This window comes from Harpia harpyja, chromosome 5 (genome assembly GCF_026419915.1).
Source record: "Harpia harpyja isolate bHarHar1 chromosome 5, bHarHar1 primary haplotype, whole genome shotgun sequence".
In the NCBI taxonomy this organism is placed as follows: domain Eukaryota; kingdom Metazoa; phylum Chordata; class Aves; order Accipitriformes; family Accipitridae; genus Harpia; species Harpia harpyja.
The window spans coordinates 49,002,982-49,020,347 of record NC_068944.1 but is presented as its reverse complement, the minus strand read 5'-3'; the positions used below and the strand labels follow the sequence as shown (position 1 = coordinate 49,020,347).

Genomic DNA, 17,366 nt, shown 5'->3' with positions numbered 1-17,366 from the left:
GATATAAATTCCCTTTTCCAATTGTGTGGTGGGTTAGATTAATTGTTCTGGCATCTCAACCCAGATTCCCAACGCTACTGCTCATATGCATTAAATGAGGAGGGAGAAGCCATTGCACGCAGTCCCAAGTGCTTCACTGAGTCAATGTAGCCAATGCGATGTGAAAGGCCAGGTATCATGTGCTGAGTAAGACTCCTGGGTTCTTTCCAGTGCTCCCATGCTCAACTGTGGGAGAACAGTCACGAGTGACACTTTCTGCTAGCTCTGTGCCACCAGCTATTAGAGAGACAGATGTAAAAAGAACAAGGCAGGCAGAGACCCACAGCCAAAATGGAACATGCACCCTCCCACTACTGCATGTGAAGAGCCTACCTAAAAGGATATACAAACAGTAACAACGTTCCTAGTTATCATAATTTGTCGCTGAGCAGTTCTCAGAAAAGTTTCTTTTCCTTTTAAGCTCCTAAATTAATACTTAATGTGTATCAGAGAGCTATTTCATGGCCCTATCCATGACTTATACCTTGTTTTAAAGATTTAAATAGATCATTATTGACATATGGGGATTTGCATGTAGCAACCAGCTTTTTCATTTGATTAATCATTCAATATTATAACATGAGAATGATAACAAGCTACTAAAGAGTCCACCACAGGTAAAGTTACGAACCTGTAAGGCATTAACTTTTGTTTTTAAAAGGATATCCTTTTGTTCAGATATACTAATTTATATAGATAAAAATAAGACAAGCAAATATTAAATCATTTTTATCGGCTAGAATCCAGAAAACCCAGGTTCACTAAAGTCTAACTATAGACTATAATTAAACTGTCAAAGTTTTTCTATTAAATAATTAAATACAGTATCAAACCCAGCATTAATAAATTGGGTGTATCGTGTCTCTTCCTGGACAATTTGACTGAGGAGGCTTTGAACCATGCTTTCAATTTCTCTTATTCAATGAAATGGTGTTGCTTCTCATCCAGTTATCAGATGAATTAGTATTATTAGTCAGTGCAGATGGTAAACTACATATATATATATATAGAATTATTATGACTTCACAGCTATTGTCAGTCATGAAGATAATCTTGCAATACTTCTGACCTGCTCCACATATTAGCATAATAGGCTCAACACAAATCTGATGAAAGTCAGATTTATCAGTAGATTCACTGTTTTTCAGTTCAACGTATCACCATATTATGTTAACTGAAAATATATAAGCAATCTGAGTCAAAAAATGATAACTGCTATTGCAAAATAGTAAAACAGAAATTACGGAAATATGATCACAAAATCGATGCTTCGAGAGTAGTTTTCAATTTCTAAAGTAGTTGTTACCATTTTTCTACAATATATATTGCAGAGCCTTGCTGCTTTGCATGAACTGGGAGATCTAAGAGGAACCAATGACACAGGAAAACCTGAAGAAATAAAAAAAAGCAACAAACTAATAAGACCCATTTATAAACACACAGATTACAAACTGTATTTCGTGTATTATGAAATTAAGATGGTCATTTCATCTATGAGTACCAAGCAGGTCCTGGTGGGTACGTTTCCACTGTACATGCTGGTTTTCTGGAGTGAATTATGCCAACCACCAGAGGAAGGAGTGGAACCATGGATCTGCTCCTGGGAACAACCTCATGCCCTGCGTCTCCTGCAGAGTGAACACATTTAGCCTGGATGGTGACTGCAGCCCGTGGACTGTAGTATCAGCTCCTGAGCAGACCTGAGCAGTAGCTCTGGCTATGTGGATTGCATTTAAACAGTATGTCCTGGCAGCATCTTGTCTCTGTTGTTAGCTACTTAGGTACATACGTGCCTTCCCAGGGCTGCTTTCACTGAGAACATGATTTTGCTGCCATTGTGCAACATTCTTCACAACGCAAATACGTCTGCATGTCACTGAAACATCAGAGCCTGGATAGCTGGCATGAGTCTGCTTTTACACCAACCCTGTGTGATGATTTAAGCTTCTAAGCCATACAGTGTTTTCCATCAGCTTCTATGTGGCACTGAGTAGTTGTAATTTCTATTGTTATACACTGCAAATTCTCAAAGCAACACAATATTCAATAATAGTTCAGCAAGCACAGAGTTCTACTTCTGTCCTTGCAAAACTTGATCAATACACTGGACCTACACTACCAAAATACAACTTATATATTGGACTCATCCCTCAAATTATTAATTAGTTAATCACAGAAATGTCTATCTATTAAGATGAAAAATAACTCAGCACTTCTGATTACTATAACCAAAAAAGTTATAATTAGTATAGAAAACTTTTCCATTTTAAGCTCTGCATTTCTCTGCCCAGATCAGTGAAATATTAGGATTTACACCAAATCCACAAAAAGGCTTTGCAATATCTTACAATGCTCAGGGGTTTAATAAAGCTATTTCTGCAGATTGTCTTGAAGATTCTACTTAATTAATTAACTTAATTAATAATGTTATATGAAGATTCTTAGGGAGAACATGCACTCTGGTTAATTTCTTTGCACAGATAAGGTTGCCAATCTGCAAGAAATCCTGAAAGCAGTACTCAGGAAAGGAGCACCACTGATAGCAATAGCTTATTTTGCCAGTTTGAAGTGATCTGGAACTCCTGAGGTCTGCCTAGCTTCCGACTATAGTCTGGGTGAGCAAAGAAGAACCATCTTACCTCCCTACTTGTTTCTGCTACCTCCATTAGAAGTTAGGTAGGACTGAAATCTTAATATTTAACGACTTCAAAGAAAGCAAATCTGCACAGCATTGTCCTGACAGTCAAAATTTTTCTGTTTACACCAACACTGCCAGCACACAAATTAGTTTTGAACCAGGCCATACTGGTTGTCTTTTTCAAAGTAACAGCTAAGCTCAGCTTACTGTCATGCTAGAGAAAACACCCTAGTTAGCATATTTTTTTAACATAATCAGTCCCCTGTTACAGAAAAGGTGCCCATGCCAAGCACTTTCAGCTTCCAGAGATCAAAACATTTTGGCAACACTTTAGGCAGTACTTGATGTTCTCCCTCAAGTACTCATAACATAAAAATGTTCATGTGTACAAATATGCATTATTATAACTGATTAAGCTACAATAGTACAAACAAGTTAGTGAGAAAGTTAGATCTCAAGCAGAGCTCTAAAGACCAATTATACAGTTTTCTTACATCTAGATGTAAGGTGTCATTTCATAGTTTTTAAGACAGCTACCTATGTAGGAGTCAAGAAAACATTATCTTTTAACTTTCTGATGGATACTGAAAAATACTTAAAACAGTTAAATAAAATGAAAATATGAAAATGGACTATGCAATTGTTCTTTTAATTACTGCATTTGGGAGATACACATGTATATACATATATACACTTTTGTTACACAGGATTTCTAGTATTATTACTTGCATTTTAATATAAATGTTATAATAAATTGCATTATATATCCCCTACAAGATTAATTTATGAAACCATATTGTGGTTGGTGGTGGCAGCTGAACCCCTCAATGGAATTAATTAAAGGATAATCTCCATTGCTTTGTAGCATACAAACCAATAAATGGCTGCTGAGATTAATAGCTGAAGCGAAGCTAAAGTGTTTAAGGAATTTCAAACCCCATTTATTACACACACCCTACAAAGCAGGAGAGATTATAGCTGTACAGCAAACTGGAACATCAAAAAACCCCAAAACAAAACAAAAAAGAAGCCCACACAAGGGAAACTTCATTTCCTTCCCTTGTGAATATTTGAAAGTGATGCTTCTTTGTTCGACAATTCTGTGGCATACAGATGAACTTGGCTAGAATGAAAAAGAAACAGGGATGAAGCTAAGAATGTGTGCTGGCTCTTTTGATTGTTCATCTAAAACAAGGAGTGCCCAGGGAAAACACTTAAAAAAAAATTAGAACAGGATATTATTGATGAAAATTTAAGTAGATTATTTTAAGAGAGGTTGTTTGTGAAAGCTTATATTTTTATATTCGAGACAGCATTTCCCAAACACAAACTGGGAAATTATAAGGCTTGCAAGGCGTTTGGAGAATGTTTTCTTTAGATCAGCGACTATGGTATCCTTTGGATAAAATTGGTTCTGCACCTTCACCAAATCTCTTTAGCTGCCAGAAATGAGATTCGTGTGATATTCAGGCCTCTTTTTGTCTTTGGTAGAGAAAATGGGGTACAGGTGTGTGCTACAGCAGATAGGATGTTGTGCTTTCAAAGTTTGTCAAAGTGACAATTTTTCAATGCCATTTTCAAAGGAGTTGTATGAACCTTCTTTGACAGCAACCAGTTTATTCTGGTTTTTATTAAGTGAATTGAGGGCTGGTTTTAAGTACCAAAACATACTACTTTGTCTCATTTTCTTTGCATCAACTATTATCCTTAGCTTTGATTTCTTCCTGAATATAAGTCTCATAAGCACTCCTATAAGCATTTTATTTAATTCTTTTCATTTCATTCTTCCACAAAAATCACTGGCAAATTGTGACATTTCCATTTTAAAAGGGGTTTTCATTTTATAGAAAATTAATGAAGTTTAAAGTTATTGAGGTATATAGACTGTGAGTTAAACTCACCCTACCCACTGTGCATCTTTAAAGCTGATGACGGCTCAGCTTTCTAAATAAAATGTATTAATTGTCATCTGAGGACAAAGACCTGTTTCAGGATAACAAATGTATTTAACAGAAAGGAAAAAAAAGAAAGTGAAGTATATGCATCACTGCCTGGTCTGCTAGCATCTGCTCTGGTTTCATGTCTGCCTGAGAAACCTGCCTCAAGAGCAGCTCTCTCTCTCAATCCATCTGTGCGAGAGGGAGAGGGAAAGAAACAGAAATCTCCCAGGACGTGGCCACTTTATCATTCCTTCTGAGCTTAACCCTTTGGAGAGCAATAGGAAACACCAAGTCTGGAATGGAAGAAGCAGAATACAAAGAATCTCACTTCTGTTAGCCAGTAATGTTTTGAAGGTAATGCAGTTACACTAATCAGCTGAGTTAGAATTATAACCAATAATGTTAGGTCCAAAGATATATTTGTAATAATGAGCTGAAAAGGTCATTCTTTGCATTCTCTTGAATATTGCTTTCTCAGCATCAAATTCAGGAGTAAATTTACTTCAGCACCTTTCTATTTAGCCCTTAATTACACTTGTGGAATCTTACTGCATTACTGCAAATTATTCCTAGACCTTCAGTAGAAATGTTCTTGTTGTTCTTCCTTTAGATTTCCTTAAACCCACACTGCTCTAACTGGATTTTATAAGCCTTTTTTGTATAAAAGCTTACCATGATGCAAATAATTTTACAAACAGGAATACTGAACTAAACCAGAAAACATAAAGATGAAAAGCACCTAACTGTTCAAAATGTCACAAAAATGTTGAGGTTTGGGGTGGTTTCTTTATTAGCAAGATCCTAAATTAATCTGAACTGTGAAAAAAATCTCAACTTTCTTTTTTTAAATCCCAGCTCTCTTATTTTATTTAAAAGATTTTAATTTTTCCAGAATTCAATTTTTTAAACTCCTACATTAAAATGAATGTTTTAAAAGACTATCTTGTCAATCTGGAGCCTTGAGTTATTTTGAACACTCAGAGTTGAATCTGGTGAGGTACCAAGAGTTTCCACCTCTTTCAGCAGAGATGAGGCCTCTTTCCTGCTTTACTGAATGAGGTCTTTCTCCTTCTAAAGATCATATTTAGTCCATAATTCTCACATAAATTTCAATGTATCCACTAACCAACATAAGATGGACACTGCTTATACAAAAGGTCTGAGTTTCATTCCCAGTGATAACATTTTGTAAAGCATTTTTAGACAGCTCAGCTGAAGTATATCAACTATTATATACTACTATGCTTCTTCTATAAACATGTACAATATTTGCTATCTTCTATATTTAACCATTATAATTTGAGTCAAAACTCTGCGAAGTTCCTTCTACTGACATAAACACGTTCATTTGATCTGAAGATTTATCTCTGACACAAGTATTTCCCCACATCCTTTTATATATATGTACCTCTAATGTATTGTTAATATGTGACAGAGCACAGCTGAGAAGTTTTCTATTCATTAGGTGAATATAATATAGCTTACTTGCATCATGACTTTTTGCAGTCCCAATGCTCAACCCTATGTTGTGCACTGTTTCTGAGCCAGGCGGAATTCATCCCAGTTTCAGCATTTGTTGGACAAGAATCTTTATCTAAGCTTAACTGAAATTCAAACTTGAGAAAGCCTGGTTATCTCAGAAGAGCTATTGAACATGCCACAAGGAAGGCTTTGAAATGAAAACAGAGACCTGAATATTTAAAATAAGACTTGATGAACTAGCTACCTATAGGCTCTTTCCAGTTTAAATTTGACTCAGTTTTCTGGTAAGCACAGCACAAAAACAGCCATGTAAACAGGATGCACAGGGCTAACCTGTTGCAACAAAGATAGTGAGATGGGAAAAATAAATCTCTTCCACAGCAGGGACTTGTGCAACCAGTCAGCAGCAGGAGCACCCAGGGTAGCACGCATTGCTCCAGACACAGTCCCCCACTCCAGTTCCTCTGGGTCAGTGTATTATAAGTGCAAAGGACCTGCCATCTACCTGGCTGCCACTGAAGAGCATAGACTGATTCCTTCACATTTCTGTGTTGCTAAACAGAAAGCTTCCGCTGATTTCTGTGCATTCTTATACCCCAAATCAAAATCACAGTGATCATTCTGGAAATGGTGATGCAGAGCCTTCTCTTTCTTGACTATTTGGGCTTATAGCTTCTGTTTGACCTATTACTCTTCTCCGACTCAGACAATTTTACAGTTTGGCACCTGTAATATACTTCTGTGAATTGTCTTTAGCAAACAAGATTGCTGGTTCCACCTCTGAGCGCTGAACTAGAATCAGGTGAATCCCTAATACTAAAACAATTTTCTATAGTTACCTTTTACCAAGAAGCACCATTCCTGGGAGACTGACATAGTTTCTCAACAGAGCTTCAACAGTTCTGCCCATCCAATCAGGTAAAATAATAAAAAAATAGTAGGGAAAATGTACTTTAAATATTTTCATGCATTATTTATGTTTGGCGCTTCTTTTTCATAATAGTTACATAAATATGTAGGGCAAATTTCTTGATTTTGATAAACATTGCAAACCCCTGCAGTTCCAAATGGTTATATTCCCTGCAAAATTCCCTTTAGTGGCCAATAAGAAAAAAATTTAAAAAGTGGTTTACACATTTCAGGACCTTTCATCCAAGAGTCTCCAAGGGGCTGCAGAGATATGTTCTTAGTAACATTTTCATCTTATAGCTAAGGGAATCAAAGGCTAGAAAGATTAAAGCCCAAACCTTTAAAGATGCCTTTGGAATTAATTGGAGCCTTGAAAACCTTTCAGGATCTACATCTAAGTGACTTGTCCAAGGATGCACCCTGCACACAACTGGAAAATAAAATACAGGTGTCATGAATTCCTTTTTCATTATTTCAAGGGCACCAAAGACGAATTATGTGTATAGAGCAAGCATAGCTAAATGACTTCATGCAATTCATAGGAGAGAGATTACCCCATCGAATATAGTCCCATAATACTCATATGACACCCCAAATAATCTTGTTGCCTCATGACAGCAAGTATAGACAATCATTGTATACAAATATATACAGTCTAAGGTGTAATGTAGTCTTGTCATCCATTGCATTTGGAGAGACCTCTAAACATGCAGGAATTGCCCTCACAGGTCATGATCACGTGTGTGTGCGCAGGTGAGTGTGCACATGCACGTACACACGCATCCAGCTCTAGAGGGTTACTTGCAGAGTAGAGAGGAGTCATGTTATGAAGATTTTGATCTTTTAAGCTTAGAAGACTAACTTTCCTATCGAGATAGTGGATAAAGGGCTGCTTCTTTCAAAAGGTAATCAGAGTCCCAAAAGGACTTGTCTTGTTGTCTGAAGTTGGATGATGTGAATACATCCATCAAGAGATCCACATCCTGAATCAGGTCCAGCTGTTTAGATGCTTCATTTATGTTCCATGCTGACATACAGGGAATCATATCAGCAAAATGGAGGGGAAGGAGGAATCAGGTTTGAGTAAGCTAACTTTTTTCAGAATTTTACAGAAATTTAGAAAACTTCTATACTTCATAACATGCTGACATGGTTTCTGCCAATGACATTGACTAAGATGTGATCCTGCTCCTCTTGAAAACATCACTAGTTTTAATGGTATAAGATTGGACTTTAAAGGCATTTATACATTTTATTTAACATTCTGGTATTAAATATTCTGCTAATGAAGTCAAACACAAGATGAATTACATTTATATTCAACATCTATAGTCCTCTTTGTACTTTTTGTATGTATTTTACATCTATAATAAACATATGTTGCAATATAGAATTTTACTCTATAGGATTAAGTAAAAATATTTTTATTATTGAATGTCTGATTTGTTTTCAGGATTTTTTTAATTTCTGAAATGCTAACATTTCTCAGCTTGGTGCTTTGAAGAAAATATTGACCTAAAACAGTACAGTATGCTTTGAAAATTACAGGTATGGAGAAAACTGGAATGAAAAAGAAACCTCCTGGGTGAGATTATTCATCAGAAAACATGGAAACACTAAATAGATCATAGTTTTTGAAAGAGGAAGAACCCTGGAGCAGGTGAGATTTGCATACTAATTAGAGACAAAGTTTATTCAGGCTCACAAGCCAATCTATCTTCCATCACAAGACAGCTTGTTTTAGAAGATTCAACTCCTTTTAGGTTGGCTGTTGGTGTTATAAAAGCTGAAATATTTTTCATCTTTCATTATATATTTTACTTTTGGGGGTTTACAATTCAGTGAGTATTACTTTTTTCATGTTTAAGGTAATTCTGTTTAGAAGTGATTTTTACTGAAAAAATGATTTCACCATTTTCCAGGTGTGTTAAAAAAACCCCAACACTGTGCCTAAGGGGTGTGATTTGCAAAATAGTTAAAAATCAACCCAAGGCAGCATGACATATAGACTATCCAAAATTAATAAGAGCAAAAATATACAGGACTGGAAGGGCTTTTACAGCTGAAAACTGATGTTAATAAGTAAGCTTCACTTATAATTTTAACTGCATTTCTACTACCCTAATCCTAAAGGTTATTCACTTTCTCCTATATGATATCCCAGTCCTTCTCTGTATTATTGGTGTCATTTTGCCCATCTGATATGAGCGAATTTCACCAGCACACTCCTAATATTTACCAATATCAATAGTGAAATGATTAAACAAAAAAATTATCTCAGGACCATTTCCATAAAAGTTCCAGTTGTAAACTCCCTGCAGCACAATACATCCCAATTTGACACTGCTGTCATCTGTTCATTTGCAAATTCCTTACCCTCTTTATGACTCTTTTTACTAAGCCCCATGTTTTCCTTTCTAATTATTTCCAGTGCAGCACTGTACTTGACATATATATTAGCTTCCTTATGAATTTTAATATCTAAAAATATTCATTAATTTGGGCAATTTGCATTTTTGGATAGCTATCTTGATTTGATTGCTATGAAAACATTTAGATGAAAAGATGGTCTTAAATGTTTCAAAGTGAATATGTACAAAATGTGAGGTACCCAATACCTTGTGAACTCAATTGAAAACTTGTGCTCAGTCCCACAGGAAGAAATTGTCAGAAAATTCAAAAGAATTAAAGGAATTATGGTGTCAGTTACTTTAATTAATCATTTTAACTCATATTAAAATGAAATATGATATACAAGAATATTCTACTACTAGCATGGATTCCTTTCCCAGACCACAGCTTAGTCACTTATGAAAAAATACTGGCAATTCTTTCTTAGTCATAAAACACTTTTACTGAGAAAATTAGTTTTCATCAGTCACATACATATGTACAAGATCCACCTGAAATAGTTGTCAGATCAGTCCTCCAATTTTAAACAAACACGATTCCTAGGGCTATCATGCTGCTTCTTCTCTTAGATGGGCTTTCTGTTTCTACCTGAAACTTTTTTCCCGATGACATTTGAAGGCTATGGTCTTCATTCACAAGTTCCATCTGTTCACTCGCAGACACTCGACAGCTCTAATTTGAGTATATTTGGCAAATTTACTTGGCTCCTGCATGCTTCCTTGGAGATGACGATCACTCTTTTGCACCGAGCCTTAGTAAACATGGCCTTCTCATCTGCTGGTGAGAAGGTAAAACACCTCCCTTTGTCTCTATAAAAGCAGGGATTATAGCAGGACTACTGTAATCTCATATCCTGTGAAAGCAGTTGTTGCTTTTACTGGACTTGTATTCTGGCGCAGAAAAGCAAGAGTAATATTGGGTTTGGTGGTGCCATTCAATCTGTCACCTTACCTTGCCTTCATACAGCTGACTTTATGGCCAAAAAACCACCGCGCAGTCTGCCCTGTCCCCTCTCAAACAACAGGTTCATCAGATACAGGTTATTTCATTCGTCAGTCAAATCTCTATTTAAAGCTAAAGGGAGTTTCACTCGAGTAAGACTTGAGACCCAAGTCTTCCTCATCTACTGAAATGCAATGCTATATTTTTGCACCAGTTATTAAAAGACCATGATAAGAATGCCATGCTTCAGAAAACACAGATCTGAGCAAGACAATTTAAGTTTTTACAGCATTAAAGAGAATGACAATTAGCTCAGTACAGCTAATATGAAAAATGTTCCCTCTTTACAAAGCCACATGTTTTGAGACAGCTGTAGCAATTCATCTTGAGACACAATGCCATTCCCAAAACTTCTGCTTATAGGAGTCTTTCACAGATCTTGTTTACTTTGGGTTTGCATAAGCAAAACTAATTTGGCCAAAGGATCTGTCACTACGTAGACTGATCCCAGTATAAGTCTGTCTAGAAGAGAAGCAGCTTCAGGCATGATCATTGTGATGCAGCCAAGACAAAATCATGGGCTCTCAGATGTTAATGGAAACCTTGCCTTTACCTACCCCGGAATGAGGATTTCATTCTCTCTCTAGGTTTAACACTTGTATCTACAAGGCTTATTTTACAGCTGTGAATAAATGTTCACCTACATCCCACAGACAGGCTTCGGAGCACTGCCGTTGCTTCACAGCGTGCTAACAGCAGAAAGCAGGACGCAGGGGTGATGAGCACAGCGTGGAGAGATCCCGCAGTGATGCTGAGCTGCCAGAGTGGGGGCCACATAATTTCCCTTCCTCTCAACTAGTACAGAGAATGGCCAGGGGAAATAGGACAGGACTCAGCATTCCTGGCAGTTTCTGAATGTGGTAATAACTCCTTGGCTACCGGCAGCTAAAGGAATTTTTGAGCAGCCCTCTGGCACAGAGAACCACTTTAAGGAGTGCAAAGATAATCATACGCCCTTTAACACAAATAATGTCACACACAGCTGTTATGAATGAATGCCAGGTACAAAGCAAAATGTTTTCTCATGACTGTGTATTACATGTCTTCCTCAGTTCTCAAAGTGGTCCCTGTATAGTCTCCATTTTTAACAGTTTTTTCCAGTCACTGTACAATCTTCATGAGATAACCATAAAGAAACTCTTTCCCCTTTAATGTATCCAAGTATATCATTAATGAACCAAGTTCCGTGATTTCAAATGGAACAGAAAACTATAAACTCCAAACTTTAAATATAATTAACAACAAAATGCCTGCTCGTGATATATATATATATTCATTTATTTCATAACACTGCAATGGTGTTCAAAGGCATAATTGAATTACACATTGCCATGAATGCTGAACTTCAGGACAACAGGGTTTCAGCTCTTTTAATCACAAACTAATTTTTCCTTGCTGAGAAATACTCATCTTCTTGATGGCAAAATTTAATTAATGTTGTCTTAAGTTCCTGAGTGTAATATTGGTTGGTATTGTTGCTGTTATGAAGTGAAACAACTAACATTGACAATATTCAGTATTTCCAATCTTTTACAAAAGAGTGCAATTCTAAAAGGACAGAAGAGAAAAATAAACAGAATAGACAAATATATAACAGATAGAATATAAACATGATCATATACTGTTGAATTTTAACAGGGGATGTCTAATCTTTCACAAACATGAAAATGCATTGTATTATTCACAACTTCAATTTAATTATAGAATCATGAAAGAGAATTAGAAGAGACCTTAAAAAGTCATCCAGTCCATGCCTTGACATGTGATGTCTGATCTGGGGATTAGTCTCAATATGTAATCAATCAGCTTTGCAAACGAAAGAACAGATGCAATTTTCCTTACATTGCTAACAAATATCTGTCTCAAAAGTGTGACAAAAAACACCATAGGACAACTTCGTATTTTAAGTATGGAAACCCACATTAACTACTTGTGCACAAACAGCAGCTGGCCATGATTCATAACTCCTTTTTATGCAGGATAAATTACCTTGCTTCATCTTTCTCACCCAATGGTAGAAACTGCTGTATGACCTAATTAATATATTCTGTACAATAATAGGTCTAGGTATTAAATACAGGCTATAACAGTTTATAATAAATGAGGTGTCACAGATAGAAAGCAAATTAAAGGAAGTATTAGTTATTAACCAGAAAAAACAGTATAACAATTAAAGAGATTACAATAGCCAGGTTACTCACCTTAGAAATGGATGCTCGCTAACAAGGAAAAAAGGCATACAAGATGCAGTCTGAATTTTTTTTCCTTGGCTGAAAATTATTGCTGAGCTTAATGGATATTTTTCATGAGGATTGGGTTGACTGATATTAAATGAGGGCAATTACCTTGACAAAGTATTAAGTAAAGAATTTTAAATGCATCATGTCAGGAATTGAGAAAGCGTATTCACAACAATATTAACATGATCGGTTTTATAATGTAACATATTTTAATTTCCACTTGAGTTATTTCCTGATTTTTTAGAGATAATAAGCACTATCAGCTGCAAGTCAATAGCATCATAGTTATCATTTCTGAAAGTCTGACTCTTCACCTATACCAGAGAGTTTACTCTGCGGTTAATTTCACACCCAGCACTGCAGTCCACAACATTTGCACCACCTAATAATCCCAGTACTGCAACAGAATGCATGGATAAGCACAAAACATACCGAATTAGGTTTAAGAAACAATTTCTAAACAGTCTCCCCTATTTATTGCCAATGTTTCAATAGCAGACAGCTGTAGTGATGTCTACTAGTAGTTCTGTACTTTCCTAAGATATACTTAAAAATATTTAAAGCATGATACTAAGTGGTTTATTCTACATTTTTAAATCTGAACAATCTATATCAAACCAACCTAGAAAGTATTTTTCTGAAAGATCGTACTTGCTGCAATTTTTATTTATCATCCCTAATTCACAAAGGATGTCCTAATCATTCATGCAAATTAGCAGTTGTAATCAGTGGTGTAACTTTAGAAATGAACTTGTTTTATAAATTACTCAAAGTGAAATGGAAAACTCAATCCTGAGCTTATAAATGTCAAGTGTAATTTTGTTGCATGTCAGACACAACTACACTTTCTATGTATGTAAAGAATTTGCCATGAACGTAATCCACTTTTGTGGCTGTGGAAAATGCAATGATGTTCAGTACTAATAAATAAAAACATTAAAAAATGCAGTTATATTAAATTCAGTTTCCACAGTGGGCCAGATCTAGCACAGGAGTAAATCAATAGAACTCTATAGAAGCTAAACCATTTCTGACAATTTGCTCTGAATCTGGCCCTGTACGTCTCACTGAAATAATTTTTTTAAATGATTAAGTAACGTACTGCACATATCAGGCATTGATTTTTATCATTGATTTTATGCTGGCATTTGAGCCAAGCCTCAAAAAGCTTGAGTGTTTTATGTATTTACAGCTGTGTGTTGGCGAGGAATAATTCATTCACTCCAAATGAAACATGCTCCTGAAGCTTGTAAAAACACCATTTTTCTAGACTAGATTTACAAACAGCTTCTTTGAATAAAAAGTTAGAAAATGTACTTTAAATCACTGAAACAAAAGCAGAAGTCTGTTTCTTGATTTTTTTTGGCTTGTCAAACATATAAGACAGATATAGATTTCATTTTCCTCCCAAGAGAGCTGTTCCATCGACAGAGAGCAAAGATCAATGATGAATCATCATCTCATTACAAAATATTTCCAGTGACAAAATGAAGCGTATTGTTTAGCATTTTTGGTTAAATATGTATGTAGGAAAATTTTGGTTGCCTGTCACTGTGTTTTTTCCTAACAAGACAAATCCATCCATCATTTCACGGGGAGAGCAGTCTTTTCTTTTTGGCTGATCAGAGGCAATTTCAGACACAGGTCCAGCATGAGCAGAACCTACTTCTGATTCATTTCAAAGCCTCTCTTGTGTCACATTCTAACACAACAATAAAAAGCTATTACCTATATATAGGAGAGTATCACCCTCACAGAGACCACTGCTTATTCATTTAAACCACTCAGCTCCCTCAAGTCTCAACTGGTTAATATGTTATTCCAGAAGAAAAAACTTCTTTCCCCTCTTTTTCAGAACATGCATCCACTGATGCTAAACTAGAGGATACTGCTAGCTACAAGGGCTTTGCCAAAAAGGAAACAATGAGTGGTAAAGACAGTTATTCCACACCTTCCAGCCATATATATTCTCTTTCTACTGGTCTGAGTGACCTTTGGCTAAGTACAACATCCAGAATAGATTCTAGGTTTACTAGTATTGGGGGCTACCTTTTTGACATATCTATAGACAACTTTGTGACTGTGGGTGAAAACACAGCTGCTAAATTATTTGCTTTTAAATCTTACAGAGTGATGTATAACTCAATATATGAATCATCAACAATAATTTTGATGATGGAGGGTTTTATTCCCATTTCAATGATGGGAAAAAATGAGGCAGAGAAGGCACAGTTCAAAAGCATTAGAATGACCAGGACAGTCAATAGGTGTAGATTGAGTTGCAAATGTAGCTCTGTCCCCAGTGACAACTAATGGTGTTTAGGAGACGAGAAGGGTTTGTGTTCAAGTTTTAGATTGATTGAAAACTCCAGCAAACCAGTTTTAAAGGCACTGTTTACAGAAACTCTCACAGATAAAATCACCAAACATAAACCTCGGATTCCTCTGCGAGGTGTCTCTTCATTGGTGAGGCAACTAAGCAGTAGTCATCGGAACCACATGACAAGGACCTCTTGTGCACTATTTCATAAAAAATTAAGAGAACAATAGAGAACGTTTATACCACGTTTCCATCAACCATAGGTTTTATAAATCCCATACTTACATTATTATTCAGCAGCCTGAAAGTTTTTTCCTTTCAATAAACAATGGTATTTGGTACACCATTTATTTCTGAATTGACTCACAGAGGCAGATTCTTTCAGTTTAACATGCTGATATTATGATCTCAGAAATGTTCAGAGAAGGCTGACTACAGCCACATTCTGGCAACAACCTTGCCTTTTTCTAGCATTGAAAAGAGGTCAGGAAAAGCTGCCTTTTAAGACATTTAAGGATCCTGCCAGTATGGGAGAATTAACAGCAGCTATAGCTTGTGACCATATCTTACCCCTCTACCCAATGGTACATGCCAAGACTCTGAAAAATTATGACCAGAATGTCCCGTACTTTGGCAATTCCTGCCTAAAAAATCCTTTTTGGGAGCCATTGGCACAGATCAAAGCAGCTGCTAATCTAAGGAATTACAAGAGTGAGAAGCAAGCCAGCAGATACCTCTGTTTCAACTCTCCAAACTCTTAGGTCCTTCACTAAGTGCAGCTTCCTCAGTCCCCAACAGCGCATTCAAATGGAGTTCAATAAAACTTAATGTGAAAATGTGTAGTCATTACATTTTCCTATTCATATTCACAAAGCTTCTGCAAAGTACCTTCATAAAAATTTCAAATTTTGTCCTTTGATTGTTTTCAGGGATGTTACAATATCATCTCAAAGATCCGTATTTATCAGACTTGAAAGCTGCCAGCAGTGTGGGCATTCCCTAATAAAGTGTAAGAAATCCATCTTAATACCATTTCTTGCTGCACAGCTCCTCTTTTATGATTGCGGTTTCATTACGATGGTTTACATCAATAAGAATGTATGTGGTTCCAACTAGCAAAATAATTTGAACAACAAGAACAAAGAGGCTCAGAAAGACTACGTGATATGCTTACACCACAAAGTCAACAGCAAAACCAAATCTACCTACTGTCCCATCTTATACTTGATCCATGAGGTGGCAGCTGAGGCTCAGGTGGCATGAATATATTTCCAGGTTTTATCCCTTGTATATATTAATTCTCCTCCTGCCCCCTTTCTTTCATACTGAAAAGCTGAGTTTCAGAGAGATTAAGCTAAGTAGCATATATTAACTATGCCTCATTACACATACCAATGGAAAAAAAATAATATTGGTTCTAAAACACAGAAGAGAAAAAAAAGTGTTACAATAATGACTTTTTCAACTTATGGATATTTTTCTCTTTACCAAAAGAGAAAGAGCCCATATTTTTTTCTCATCAAGAGCTGATCCTACACTTAAAATTGTGTCGTGTATGGCATGATCCTTTAACCCGTCTCAGGCATACTGGCTCCAACACATACTTCCCAAACCAAATTGCAATTCTTGATCCAAAGCAAAACAACCAGAAAAATGGTGTTTTGACAGCTGAACATCTGATGACTGTATCACTTGAACCTTTCTGTTATTTAACCCTTCTCAATATTTAACATAATAACATGGTCCATTTTACCTCTAATGATCTATGTAAAAATTGGGTTATCGAATGATGGCACATTTATCCTTTACACTTAAGACCTCAGCCGGCCTAATTAATGCCAAAATTTCTAGGATCCATTAATACACTCTTTATCAATGCAGTTTTTGCTAAGTAGGGCGTATCTTAGTGTATGTAAAATGTCTGATTGATTATAATCAATACACTATTCAAGGCACAAGACAAATTTTTCTGCAGTAGTGTTTATAAAATGGCTAAAGAATATGCAAGCTTGTGCCCACCACTCTCCATCAGAAACAACTGACTTTCTAACTATTCTTTCGCTATGAATAATGCATTCTTCTAAATCCTCTCAAAATGCAAAGGAGAGGCTCTAGAACAAAATAACTTTCACTGGAAAGATGGTTTCCAAGTTCATCATTTCTGTGCTCAGGTTTCATGTGCCTCACATTTCCCTCCACCCTCCACATACGGCACACACATGCATTACCTCAACTTTTTTAAAGCTCCATTAGTCATTCTGCAATAAGACTGAAATGATCTTACCAGTATAGAACTAATCATCTTATTTTCCACAACTTATCACTAAAAGGAAGCAAATGCCATTACATTTGATATGAACAAGTTATGAGCATAGAACTAGGTA

General features: G+C 36.1%; 1 protein-coding gene across 9 annotated transcripts in view; it reads right to left on the bottom strand.

Moving 5' to 3' along the window:
• RALYL (RALY RNA binding protein like) overlaps positions 1-17,366 on the bottom strand; it is a 404,805-nt gene that overhangs the window by 367,592 nt on the left and 19,847 nt on the right. The window contains exon 3 of one of the 9 annotated variants that reach the window (XM_052787240.1): positions 7,347-7,438. The exons of the other annotated variants lie outside the window; for them this stretch is intronic. The gene's annotated coding sequence lies outside the window, so the exon portion shown is untranslated. The remainder of the gene's footprint in view (positions 1-7,346; positions 7,439-17,366) is intronic. 9 annotated transcript variants of the gene reach the window in all.